This window comes from Camelus ferus, chromosome X, assembly GCF_009834535.1.
Source record: "Camelus ferus isolate YT-003-E chromosome X, BCGSAC_Cfer_1.0, whole genome shotgun sequence".
Taxonomy (NCBI): Eukaryota; Metazoa; Chordata; class Mammalia; order Artiodactyla; family Camelidae; genus Camelus; species Camelus ferus.
The window spans coordinates 101025125-101039078 of NC_045732.1; positions in this window are offsets into that span (position 1 = coordinate 101025125).

Consider the following 13954-nt stretch of genomic DNA (forward strand, 5'->3'; position numbering starts at 1 on the left):
GTTTTATGTTGCGTAGTTTGCAACTGAAAAGGATCTTAGTGTTCCCAACAAGATAATTGAAGGAAGACATTCAAACACATTTATCTCTCATTTTTAGAATGTGGAGAGACGTTCGTTCATCTATCAAAAGAATGGTTGCAGGAGGAATTATATTCTGGTTTCTAAGTTGTTTCCTAGAGCCGATTTGAATTTCCTTGAGTTTTCACTGTAAATCCGATTTGGAGTTTCTACCTTTCCATAACACATATGGAGGTAATTTTGCAACTGAAAAAACTGTGTGTTCCCACAAGGTTGAGGAAGTACTGCTTTCAAACACAATTATTCTCAGAACTGAGCAAGTGGAGAGAGTTTCCTCCAGTTGGAGATAGACAATCTCCATCTATATATATAGTTCATATTGCAATTTAAAAGGAATACATGTTCCCACAACATAATTGAATGACAGAATTCTCACACATTTACTTATCAGATCTCAGCATGTGGAGAGCTTTCGTTCATTTAGCACAAGGGAACAGGTTGCAGGAGAAATTTCACTCTTATTTCTAAGTCTGTTTCCTAGTACCGGTATTAATTCCTGAAGTATCATTGGAAAACTTATTGTAGCTAGTACCTCCATTTATAATATAAAGTGAGTAGTTTCAACTGAAAAGAAACTTGTGTTTCCCAACGAACTAGGTGAAGGAAGGCTTTGAACACACTTATCTCTCAGAACTTGGTATGTTGGGAGACATTCGATATAAGGCACAAACAATTTTTTGCGTGGTACATATTTACTCTGGTTTCTCATTGATTCATAGGCCAATATGAAATTCCTGCAGTTTTTACAGGAAAAACGAGTAGGAACTTTTACATCCCTGTACATCAAATGGAGTGGTAGTGTGCAATGATAAGAAAGTCTGTGTTCCCGAAAGCTAGGTGAAGTACTGCTTTCAAATGCACCAATATCTTAGAACTGAGCAAGTGTAGAGAGTTCCTTCATCTAACAAATAGGGACATTTGGCAGGAGAAATTTCACTCTGGTTTTCAGTCTGTTCCTAGAGCTGGTAAAGAATTCCTACAGTTTTCTGTGGAAAAGAAAGTGAATCTAGTAATTCCCCTATAAAATTTATGGGCTAATGTTTCAACATAAGAGAAAATTTGTTTTCCCAACAAGCGAGGTGAAGGACGGCTTTAAAAACACTTATCTCTCAGAACTGAGCATGTCGAGAGCGGATCTTTCATCCAGCACAAAGGGAGCTGATTGCATTGGGAAAGTTTTCTCTGGTTTTCCAGTCTGTTTCCTAGTGCTGGATTTAACTACCTGCAGTTTACCCTGGAAAACCGAGTAGGAATTAATACTTTCCCACATATAATGATGGATTGTAGTTTGCAACTTAAAGGAAGTTTCATCTTCCCAAATAGCTAAGTAAACTATGGCTTTCACAGAAGTTATCACTCAGTGCGTTGCATTTGGAGAGACATTCACTAATGTAGCACAAGGGGACGTTTATTATGAGACAATTTTGCTTGGTTCCAGTCTATTTCCTAGTGCTTGTATGAATTTCCTGCTGTTTTCAGTGTTAAAAGAGAGTATCAGCTCGTAAACTCATATAGTTTTATGTTGCATAGTTGCAACTGAAAGGATCTTAGTGTTCCCAACAAGATAATTGAGGGAAGACATTCAAACACATTTTTCTCTCACATTTTAGCATGTGGAGAGACGTTCATTCATCTATCACAAAGCAAATGGTTTCCAGTTGGAACTTATATTCTGGTTTTTAAGTTTGTTTCCAAGAGCCGATTTGAATTTCATTGAGTTTTCACTGTAAAACTGATTTGGAGATTGTACCTCTCCATATACATATATGGAGTTTATTTTGCAACTGAAAGAAACTTTGTGTTCCCAACAAGCTTGGGAAGGACTCCTTATAAATACATTTATAACTCAGAACTGACCAAGCGTAGAGAGTTTCCTTCATCAAACAAATAGGGAAGAGTTTGCAGGATAAATTTCACTCTAGTTTCTCAGTCTGTTTCCTAATGCCGGATTGAAGTTCCTGCAGTTTTCAGTGGAAAACAGAGTTGGAAATAATAACAACCCATATGTATTTATGGAGTGCTTTTTGCAACAGAAAAGGAACTTTGTGTTCCCAAGAAGCTAGGTGAAGGACGGCTTTCAAAAAAAATTAACTCTCAGAAATGAGCATGTGGAGGGAATTTCGTTCATCTATGTAAACGTGATCGCATGGCAAGGTAAAGTTTTCCTCTCGATTCTCAGTGTGTTTCCTAGTTCCATTTGAATTTCCTGCAGTTTTCACTGGAAAACCGATTTGGAAATAGACACTCTCTATCTATATATATGGAATTCAGATTGCAACTGAAAAGGATCATCTTGCCACAGTATAATTGAATGACAGTTTTCACACACAGTTACATAACAGAACTGAGTTTGTAGAGAGACTTTCGTTCATCTAGCACAAGGGAACATGTTGCAGGAGGAATTTCACTCTGGTTTCTATATCTGTTTCCTAGTTGCCGGTATGAAATTCCTGCAGTTTTCACTGGAAAACAGATTTGGAAGCTTAGTACTTCCCTTTATATGTAAGGTGAGTAGATTGCAACTGAAATGAAACTGTGTGTTCCCAACAAACTAGGTGAAGGAAGGCTTTGAACACACTTATCTCTCAGAACTGTGCATGTAGTGAGATTTTTGATCAGTAGGCTAAAGCAATTTTTTTGCGGGGGACACATTTACTTTTGTTTACAGTTGATTCATAGAACCGATTTTCAATTCCTGCAGTTTTTACAGGAAAACCGAGTTGGAACTCTGCATCCCTGTATATAAGATTGGGAGTGTAGTGTGCTACATGATAAGAAAGTCTGTGTTCCCATACAGCTAGGTGAAGGACTGCTTTCAAACACACCTATATTCTTAGATCTGAGCAAGTGGAGAGAGTTTCCTTCATCTAGCAAATAGGGACAGTTTGCAGGAGAAATTTCACTCTGGTTTCTCAGTCTGTTTCCTAGAGCTGGTATGAATTTCCTGCAGGTTTCTGTGGAAAACAGTGTTGAAGCTAGTACTTCCCTTATAAATTTATGGACTGCTGTTGGCAACAGAAGAGTATCTTTGTGTTCCTAACAAGCTAGGTGAAGGACGGCTTCAAACTCATTTATCCCTCAGAACTGAGCATGTGAAGAGAATTTCGTTCATCTAGCAAAATTTGATCGCTTTGCAGGGGAAAGGATTCTCTGGAATCTCAGTGTGTTTCATAGAGCCACTTAGATTTTCCTGCAGTTTTCTCTGAGTAACCAATTTGGAGCAAGTATCTCCCATCATATATGTAGGGAGAATATTTAGTAACTCAAAAGAACCTTTTATTTCCAAGAAGCTATTTGAAGGATGGGTTTCAAAGTCATTTATCCCTCAGAAATGAGCATGTGGAGAGACTTTCCTTCATTTAGCACAAAGGGAACAGTTGGCAGGAGAAATTTCACTCTGGTTTCTCAGTCTTTTTCCCAGTGCCGATTTGAATTTCCTGCATTATTCACTTGAATGCCGATTTGGAACTAGTAGCTCCCCTCATATATATAAGGATAGATATTTGTAACTCAAAAGACTCTTTGTTTTCCCAACAATCTAGGTGGAATACAGCTTTCGAAGACATTTACCATTCAGAATGAACATGTGGAGAGGCTTTCCTTCATCTAGCTCAAAAGGAATGGGATGAAGGAGAAATTTCACTCTGGTTTCTACGTCTGATTCCTAGTGCTGGTTGTGATTTCTGCAGTTTTCACTGGAAAACTGAGTTGGAACTAATACCTCCCATTATATATGTACGGGTGTTGTTGCAACTGAAAAGTAATTTTGTGTTAAGAACAACATTAGTGAAGAACAGTTTTCACAAAATTTTCTCTCAGAACTGAGCATGTCAAGAGCGGATCTTTCATCCAGCACAAAGGGTGCAGATTGCATTGGGAATGTTTTCTCAGGTTTTCTCAGTTTTTCCTAGTGCTGGTTTTATCTACCTGCAGTTACCCTGGAAAACCGTGTTGGAGATAATACTTCCCCATATATAATGATGGATTGTAATTTGCAACTTAAAAGAAGCTTCATCTTCCCAACAGCTAAGTAAAGTATGGCTTTCACAGAAAGTATCTTTACATCATCAGTGTGTTGCATGTGGAGAGACATTCACTAATGTAACACAAGGGGGTCGTTTATTATGAGACAATTTTACTCTGGTTTCTCAGTCTATTTCCTAGTGCTTGTATGAATTTCCTGCAGTTTTCAGTGTAAAAGAGAGTTTCAGCTCGTAAACCTCATATAGGTTTATGTTGCATAATTTGCAACTGAATAGGATCTTAGTGTTCCCAACAAGATAATTGAAGGAAGACATTCAAACACATTTATCTCTCACATTTTAGCATTTGGAGAGACGTTCGTTCATCTAGCACAAGCGGAAAGGGTTGCAGGGGGAATTTATATTCTGGTTTCTAAGTGTGTTTCCTAGAGCCGATTTGAATTTCCTTGAGTTTTCACTGTAAATCCGATAGTTTGTACCTCTCCATATAATATATATGGAGGTAAGTTTGCAACTGAAAAGAAACTTTGTGTTCCCAACAAGCTTGGGGAAGGACTGCATTCAAACACAATTATATCTCAGAAACTGATCAAGTTGAGAGAGTTTTCCTTCATCTAGGAAATAGGGAAGAGTATGCAGGTAAATTTCACTCTGGTTTCTCAGTCTGTTTCCTATTGCGGATTTAAGTTCCTGCAGTTTTTTTGTGGAAAAATGAGTTGGAGCTGGTAACAACCCTTATGAATATGGAGTGCTGTTTGCAACAGAAAAGGAATTTTGTTCCCAAGCTAGGTGAAGGACGGCTTTCAAAAAGACTTATCTCTCTTAACTGAGCATGTGGAGGGACTCTCGTTCATCTATGAAAACGTGATCCATTGCAAGGTAAACTTTTCCTCTCGATTCTCTGTTTGTTTCCTAGTTCCACATTGATTTCCTGCAGTTTTCACTGGAAAACCGAGTTGGAAATAGAACACTCTCCATCTATATATATGGAGTTCACATTGCAACTGAAAAGGAATAACTTGGTTTCCCTCAACATATTTGAATGACAGCTTTCACACAACATTTCTTATAGAGAACTGAGCATGTGGAGAGACATTCGTTCATTTAGCACAAGGGAACATGTAGCAGGAGAAATTTCACTCTGATTTCTAAGTCTGTTTCCTAGTGCTGGTATGAATTTCCTGAAGTTTCATTGGAAAAACATATTTGGAGCTAGTACCCTCCCTTTATATATGTAAGGTGAGTACTTTGCAAACTGAAAAGAAAGTTTGTGTTCCCAACAAACTAGGTGAAGGAAGGGCTTTGAACACACTTACTCTCAGAACTGGGTGTTGTGAGAATTTCGATCATTAGGCACAAAACAATTTTTTTGCGGGGGACATATTACTCTGGTTTCTCATTTTGATTCATAGTTTCCAATATGAAATTCCTGCAGTTTTTGCAGGATAAACGAGTTGGGAACTTCATACATTCCTCTATATCAAAATTGAGTGTTGTGTGCAGGTGATATGAAAGTCTGTATTCCCAAAAAGCTAGGTGAAGGACTGCTTTCAAACACACCTATATCTTAGAACTGATCAAGTGGAGAGAGAGTTTCCTTCATCTAGCAATTAGGGACAGTAGGCAGGAGAAATTTCACTCTGGTTTCTCAGTGTGTTTCCTAGAGTTTGTTATGAATTTCCTGCAGTTTTTCTGTGGAAAAGAGAGTTGAAGCTAGTACTTCCCCATATAAATTTATGGACTACTGTTTGCAACAGAAGAGAAACTTTGTGTTCCCAACAAGCTAGGTGAAAGACGGCTTTCAAACACACTTATCTCTCAGAACTGAGCATGTCGAGAGCGGATCTTCCATCCAGCTCATAGGGAGCTGATTTTATGAGTATTTTTCTCTCTTTAATCAGTCAGATTCCTAGTGCTGGTTTTAACTACCAGCAGTTTACCCTGGAAAATCGAGTTGGAGGTAACACTTCCCCATATATATTGATGGATTGTAGTTGGCAACTTAAAAGAAGCTTCATCTTCCCAACAAGCTAAGTAAAGTTTGGCTTTCACAGAAAGTTATCACTCAGTGCGTTGCATGTGGAGAGACATTCACTAATGTAGCACAAGGGGGACGTTTATTATGAGACAATTTTATTCTGGTTTCTCAGTCTATTTCCTAGTGCTTGTATGAATTTTCTGCTGTTTTCAGTGTAAAAGAGAGTATCAGCTCGTAAACCTCATATAGTTTTATGATACATAGTTAGCAACTGAAAAGGATCTTAGTATTCCCAACAAGATAATTGAGGGAAGACATTCAAACACATTTATCTCTCACATTTTAGAATGTGGAGAGACGTTCATTCATCTATCACAAAGCAAATGGTTTCCAGGTGGAACTTATATTCTGGTTTTTAAGTTTGTTTCCAAGAGACGATTTGAATTTCATTGAGTTTTCACTGTAAAACTGATTTGGAGATTGTACCTCTCCATATACATATATGGAGGTTATTTTGCAACTGAAAGAAACTTTGTGTTCCCAACAAGCTTTGGAAGGTCTCCTTTCAAAAACATTTATAACTCAGAACTGACCAAGCGTAGAGAGTTTCCTTCATCAAAAAAATAGGGAAGAGTTTGCAGGATAAATTTCACTCTAGTTTCTCAGTCTGTTTCCTAATGCCGGATTGAAGTTCCTGCAGTTTTCAGTGGAAAACAGAGTTGGAAATAATAACAACCCATATGTATTTATGGAGTGCTTTTTGCAACAGAAAAGGAACTTTGTGTTCCCAAGAAGCTAGGTGAAGGACGGCTTTCAAAAAAAATTAACTCTCAGAAATGAGCATGTGGAGGGAATTTCGTTCATCTATGTAAACGTGATCGCATGGCAAGGTAAAGTTTTCCTCTCGATTCTCAGTGTGTTTCCTAGTTCCATTTTGAATTTCCTGCAGTTTTCACTGGAAAACCGATTTGGAAATAGACACTCTCTATCTATATATATGGAATTCAGATTGCAACTGAAAAGGATCATCTTGTTCCCACAGTATAATTGAATGACAGTTTTCACACACAGTTACATAACAGAACTGAGTTTGTAGAGAGACTTTCGTTCATCTAGCACAAGGGAACATGTTGCAGGAGGAATTTCACTCTGGTTTCTATATCTGTTTCCTAGTGCCGGTATGAAATTCCTGCAGTTATCACTGGAAAACAGATTTGGAGCTTGTACTTCCCTTTGTATATGTAAGGTGAGAAGATTGCAACTGAAAAGAAACTGTGTGTTCCCAACAAACTAGGTGAAGGAATGCTTTGAACACACTTATCTCTCAGAACTGTGCATATAGTCAGATTTTTGCTCATTAGGCTAAAGCAATTTTTTTTGCGGGGGACACATTTACTTTGGTTTACAGTTGATTCATAGAGCCGATTTTAAATTCCTGCAGTTTTTACAGGAAAACCGAGTTGGAACTCTGCATCCCTGTATATAAGATTGGAGTGTAGTGTGCTACTGATAAGAAAGTCTTTGTTCCCATACAGCAAGGTGAAGGACTGCTTTCAAACACAACTATATCTTAGATCTGAGCAAGTGGAGAGAGTTTCCTTCATCTAGCAAATAGGGACAGTTTGCAGGAGAAATTTCACTCTGGTTTCTCAGTCTGTTTCCTAGAGCTGGTATGAATTTCCTGCAGGTTTCTGTGGAAAACAGTGTTGAAGCTAGTACTTCCCCTTATAAATTTATGGACTGCTGTTGGCAACAGAAGAGTATCTTTGTGTTCCTAACAAGCTAGGTGAAGGACGGCTTTCAAACTCATTTATCCCTCAGAACTGAGCATGTGAAGAGAATTTCGTTCATCTAGCAAAATTTGATCGCTTTGCAGGGGAAAGGATTCTCTGGAATCTCAGTGTGTTTCATAGAGCCACTTAGATTTTCCTGCAGTTTTCTCTGAGTAACCAATTTGGAGCAAGTATCTCCCATCATATATGTAGGGAGAATATTTAGTAACTCAAAAGAACCTTTTATTTCCAAGAAGCTATTTGAAGGATGGGTTTCAAAGTCATTTATCCCTCAGAAATGAGCATGTGGAGAGACTTTCCTTCATTTAGCACAAAGGGAACAGTTGGCAGGAGAAATTTCACTCTGGTTTCTCAGTCTTTTTCCCAGTGCCGATTTGAATTTCCTGCATTATTCACTTGAATGCCGATTTGGAACTAGTAGCTCCCCTCATATATATAAGGATAGTTATTTGTAACTCAAAAGAATCTTTGTTTTCCCAACAATCTAGGTGGAATACAGCTTTCGAAGACATTTACCATTCAGAAATGAACATGTGGAGAGGCTTTCCTTCATCTAGCTCAAAAGGAATGGGATGAAGGAGAAATTTCACTCTGGTTTCTACGTCTGATTCCTAGTGCTGGGTTGATTTTCTGCAGTTTTCACTGGAAAACTGAGTTGGAACTAATACCTCCCATTATATATGTACGGGGTGTTGTTTGCAACTGAAAAGTAATTTTGTGTTAAGAACAACAAGCTTAGTGAAGAACAGTTTTCACAAAATTTTCTCTCAGAACTGAGCATGTCAAGAGCGGATCTTTCATCCAGCACAAAGGGTGCAGATTGCATTGGGAATGTTTTCTCAGGTTTCTCAGTCTTTTTCCTAGTGCTGGTTTTATCTACCTGCAGTTTACCCTGGAAAACCGTGTTGGAGATAATACTTCCCCATATATAATGATGGATTGTAATTTGCAACTTAAAAGAAGCTTCATCTTCCCAACCAGCTAAGTAAAGTATGGCTTTCACAGAAAGTTATCACTCAGTGCGTTGCATGTGGAGAGACATTCACTAATGTAACACAAGGGGGTCGTTTATTATGAGACAATTTTACTCTGGTTTCTCAGTCTATTTCCTAGTGCTTGTATGAATTTCCTGCAGTTTTCAGTGTAAAAGAGAGTTTCAGCTCGTAAACCTCATATAGGTTTATGTTGCATAATTTGCAACTGAATAGGATCTTAGTGTTCCCAACAAGATAATTGAAGGAAGACATTCAAACACATTTATCTCTCACATTTTAGCATTTGGAGAGACGTTCGTTCATCTAGCACAAGCGGAAAGGGTTGCAGGGGGAATTTATATTCTGGTTTCTAAGTGTGTTTCCTAGAGCCGATTTGAATTACCTTGAGTTTTCACTGTAAATCCGATTTGGAGTTTGTACATATCCATATACATATATGGAGGTAAGTTTAGAACTGAAAAGAAATTTTGTGTTCCCAACAAGCTTGGGGAAAGACTGCTTTCAAACACAATTATATCTCAGAACTGAGCAAGTGGAGAGAGTTTCCTTCATCTAGCTAATAGGGAAGAGTATGCAGGTAAATTTCACTCTGGTTTCTCAGTCTGTTTCCTATTGCCGGATTTAAGTTCCTGCAGTTTTTTGTGGAAAAATGAGTTGGAGCTGGTAACAACCCTTATGAATATATGGAGTGCTGTTTGCAACAGAAAAGGAATTTTGTGTTCCCAACAAGCTAGGTGAAGGACGGCTTTCAAAAAGACTTATCTCTCTTAACTGAGCATGTGGAGGGACTCTCGTTCATCTATGAAAACGTGATCCCATTGCAAGGTAAACTTTTCCTCTCGATTCTCTGTTTGTTTCCTAGTTCCACATTGAATTTCCTGCAGTTTTCACTGGAAAACCGAGTTGGAAATAGACACTCTCCATCTATATATATGGAGTTCACATTGCAACTGAAAAGGAATAACTTGTTCCCTCAACATATTTGAATGACAGCTTTCACACACATTTACTTATAAGAACTGAGCATGTGGAGAGACATTCGTTCATTTAGCACAAGGGAACAGGTAGCAGGAGAAATTTCACTCTGATTTCTAAGTCTGTTTCCTAGTGCTGGTATGAATTTCCTGAAGTTTCATTGGAAAACATATTTGGAGCTAGTACCTCCCTTTATATATGTAAGGTGAGTACTTTGCAACTGAAAAGAAAGTTTGTGTTCCCAACAAACTAGGTGAAGGAAGGCTTTGAACACACTTATCTCTCAGAACTGGGTATGTTGTGAGAATTTCGATCATTAGGCACAAAACAATTTTTTGCGGGGGACATATTACTCTGGTTTCTCATTTGATTCATAGTTCCAATATGAAATTCCTGCAGTTTTTGCAGGATAAACGAGTTGGAACTTCTACATTCCTCTATATCAAAATTGAGTGTTGTGTGCAGGTGATATGAAAGTCTGTATTCCCAAAAAGCTAGGTGAAGGACTGCTTTCAAACACACCTATATCTTAGAACTGATCAAGTGGAGAGAGTTTCCTTCATCTAGCAATTAGGGACAGTAGGCAGGAGAAATTTCACTCTGGTTTCTCAGTCTGTTTCCTAGAGCTGGTATGAATTTCCTGCAGGTTTCTGTGGAAAACAGTGTTGAAGCTAGTACTTCCCCTTATAAATGTATGGACTGCTGTTGGCAACAGAAGAGTATCTTTGTGTTCCTAACAAGCTAGGTGAAGGACGGCTTTCAAACTCATTTATCCCTCAGAAGTGAGCATGTGAAGAGAATTTCGTTCATCTAGCAAAATTTGATCGCTTTGCAGGGGAAAGGATTCTCTGGAATCTCAGTGTGTTTCATAGAGCCACTTAGATTTTCCTGCAGTTTTCTTTGAATAACCAATTTGGAGCAAGTATCTCCCATCATATATGTAGGGAGAATATTTAGTATCTCAAAAGAACCTTTTATTTCCAAGAAGCTATTTGAAGGATGGGTTTCAAAGTCATTTATCCCTCAGAAATGAGCATGTGGAGAAACTTTCCTTCATTTAGCACAAAGGGAACAGTTGGCAGGAGAAATTTCACTCTGGTTTCTCAGTCTTTTTCCCAGTGCCTATTTGAATTTCCTGCATTTTTCACTTGAATGCCGATTTGGAACTAGAAGCTCCCCTCATATATATAAGGATAGTTATTTGTAACTCAAAAGAATCTTTGTTTTCCCAACAATCTAGGTGGAATACAGCTTTCGAAGACATTTACCCTTCAGAAATGAACATGTGGAGAGACTTTCCTTCATCTAGCTCAAAAGGAATGGGATGAAGGAGAAATTTCACTCTGGTTTCTACGTCTGATTCCTAGTGCTGGGTTGTTTTTCTGCAGTTTTCACTGGAAAACTGAGTTGGAACTAATACCTCCCATTATATATGTACGGGGTGTTGTTTGCAACTGAAAAGTAATTTTGTGTTAAGAACAACAAGCTTAGTGAAGAACAGTTTTCACAAAATTTTCTCTCAGAACTGAGCATGTCGAGAGCGGATCTTTCATCCAGCACAAAGGGTGCAGATTGCATTGGGAATGTTTTCTCAGGTTTCTCAGTCTTTTTCCTAGTGCTGGTTTTATCTACCTGCAGTTTACCCTGGAAAACCATGTTGGAGGTAATACTTCCCCATATATAATGATGGATTGTTGTTTGCAACTTAAAAGAAGCTTCATCTTCCCAACCAGCTAAGTAAAGTATGGCTTACACAGAAAGTTATCACTCAGTGCGTTGCATGTGGAGAGACATTCACTAATGTAACACAAGGGGGTCGTTTATTATGAGACAATTTTACTCTGATTTCTAAGTCTGTTTCCTAGTGCAGGTATGAATTTCCTGAAGTTTCATTGGAAAACATATTTGGAGCTAGTACCTCCCTTAATATATGTAAGGTGAGTAGATTTCAACTGAAAAGAAACTTTGTGTTCCCAACAAACTATGTGAAGGAAGGCTTTGAACACACTTATCTCTCAGAACTGGGTATGTTGTGAGAATTTCGATCATTAGGCACAAAACAATTTTTTGTGGGGGACATTTTACTCTGGTTTCTCATTTGATTCATAGTTCCAATATGAAATTCCTGCAGTTTTTGCAGGATAACCGAGTTGGAACTTCTAAATTCCTCTATATCAAAATTGAGTGTAGTGTGCAAGTGATATGAAAGTCTGTATTCCCAAAAAGCTAGGTGAAGGACTGCCTTCAAACACACCTATATCTTAGATCTGATCAAGTGGAGAGAGTTTCCTTCATCTAGCAATTAGCGTCAGTAGGCAGGAGAAATTTCACTCTGGTTTCTCAGTGTGTTTCCTAGAGTTGTTATGAATTTCCTGCAGTTTTCTGTGGAAAAGAGAGTTGAAGCTAGTACTTCCCCATATAAATTTATGGACTACTGATTGCAACAGAAGAGAAACTTTGTGTTCCCAACAAGCTAGGTGAAAGACGGCTTTCAAACACACTTATCTCTCAGAACTGAGCATTTCGAGTGCGGATCTTCCATCCAGCTCATAGGGAGCTGATTATATGAGTATTTTTCTCTCTTTAATCAGTCAGATTCCTAGTGCTGGTTTTAACTACCAGCAGTTTACCCTGGAAAATCGAGTTGGAGGTAACACTTCCCCATATATATTGATGAATTGTAGTTGGCAACTTAAAAGAAGCTTCATCTTCCCAACATGCTAAGTAAAGATTGGCTTTCACAGAAAGTTATCACTCAGTGCGTTGAATGTGGAGAGACATTCACTAATGTAGCACAAGGGGGACGTTTATTATGAGACAATTTTATTCTGGTTTCTCAGTCTATTTCCTAGTGCTTGTATGAATTTCCTCCTGTTTTCAGTGTAAAAGAGAGTTTCAGCTCGTAAACCTCATATAGTTTTATGTTACGTAGTTAGCAACTGAAAAGTATCTTAGTATTCCCAACAAGATAATTGAAGGAAGACATTCAAACACATTTATCTCTCACATTTTAGAATGTGGAGAGACGTTCATTCATCTATCACAAAGCAAATGGTTTCCAGGTGGAACTTATATTCTGGTTTTTAAGTTTGTTTCCAAGAGCCGCTTTGAATTTCATTGAGTTTTCACTGTAAAACTGATTTGGAGATTGTACCTCTCCATATACATATATGGAGGTTATTTTGCAACTGAAAGAAACTTTGTGTTCCCAACAAGCTTGGGAAGGGCTCCTTTCAAAAACATTTATAACTCAGAACTGACCAAGTGTAGAGAGTTTCCTTCATCAAACAAATAGGGAAGAGTTTGCAGGATAAATTTCACTCTAGTTTCTCAGTCTGTTTCCTAATGCCAGATTGAAGTTCCTGCAGTTTTTAGTGGAAAATATTGTTGGAACTAATAACAACCCATATGTATTTATGGAGTGCTTTTTGCAACAGAAAAAGAACTTTGTGTTCCCAAGAAGCTAGGTGAAGGACGGCTTTCAAAAAAAATTAACTCTCAGAAATGAGCATGTGGAGGGAATTTCGTTCATCTATGTAAACGTGATCGCATGGCAAGGTAAAGTTTTCCTCTCGATTCTCAGTGTGTTTCCTAGTTCCATTTTGAATTTCCTGCAGTTTTCACTGGAAAACCGATTTGGAAATAGACACTCTCTATCTATATATATGGAATTCAGATTGCAACTGAAAAGGATCATCTTGTTCCCACAGTATAATTGAATGACAGTTTTCACACACAGTTACATAACAGAACTGAGTTTGTAGAGAGACTTTCGTTCATCTAGCACAAGGGAACATGTTGCAGAAGGAATTTCACACTGGTTTCTATATATGTTTCCTAGCGCCGGTATGAAATTCCTGCAGTTTTCACTGGAAAACAGATTTGGAGCTTGTACTTCCCTTTGTATATGTAAGGTGAGAAGATTGCAACTGAAAAGAAACTGTGTGTTCCCAACAAACTAGGTGAAGGAATGCTTTGAACACACTTATCTCTCAGAACTGTGCATATAGTCAGATTTTTGCTCATTAGGCTAAAGCAATTTTTTTTGCGGGGGACACATTTACTTTGGTTTACAGTTGATTCATAGAGCCGATTTTAAATTCCTGCAGTTTTTACAGGATAACCGAGTTAGAACTCTGCATCCCTGTATAT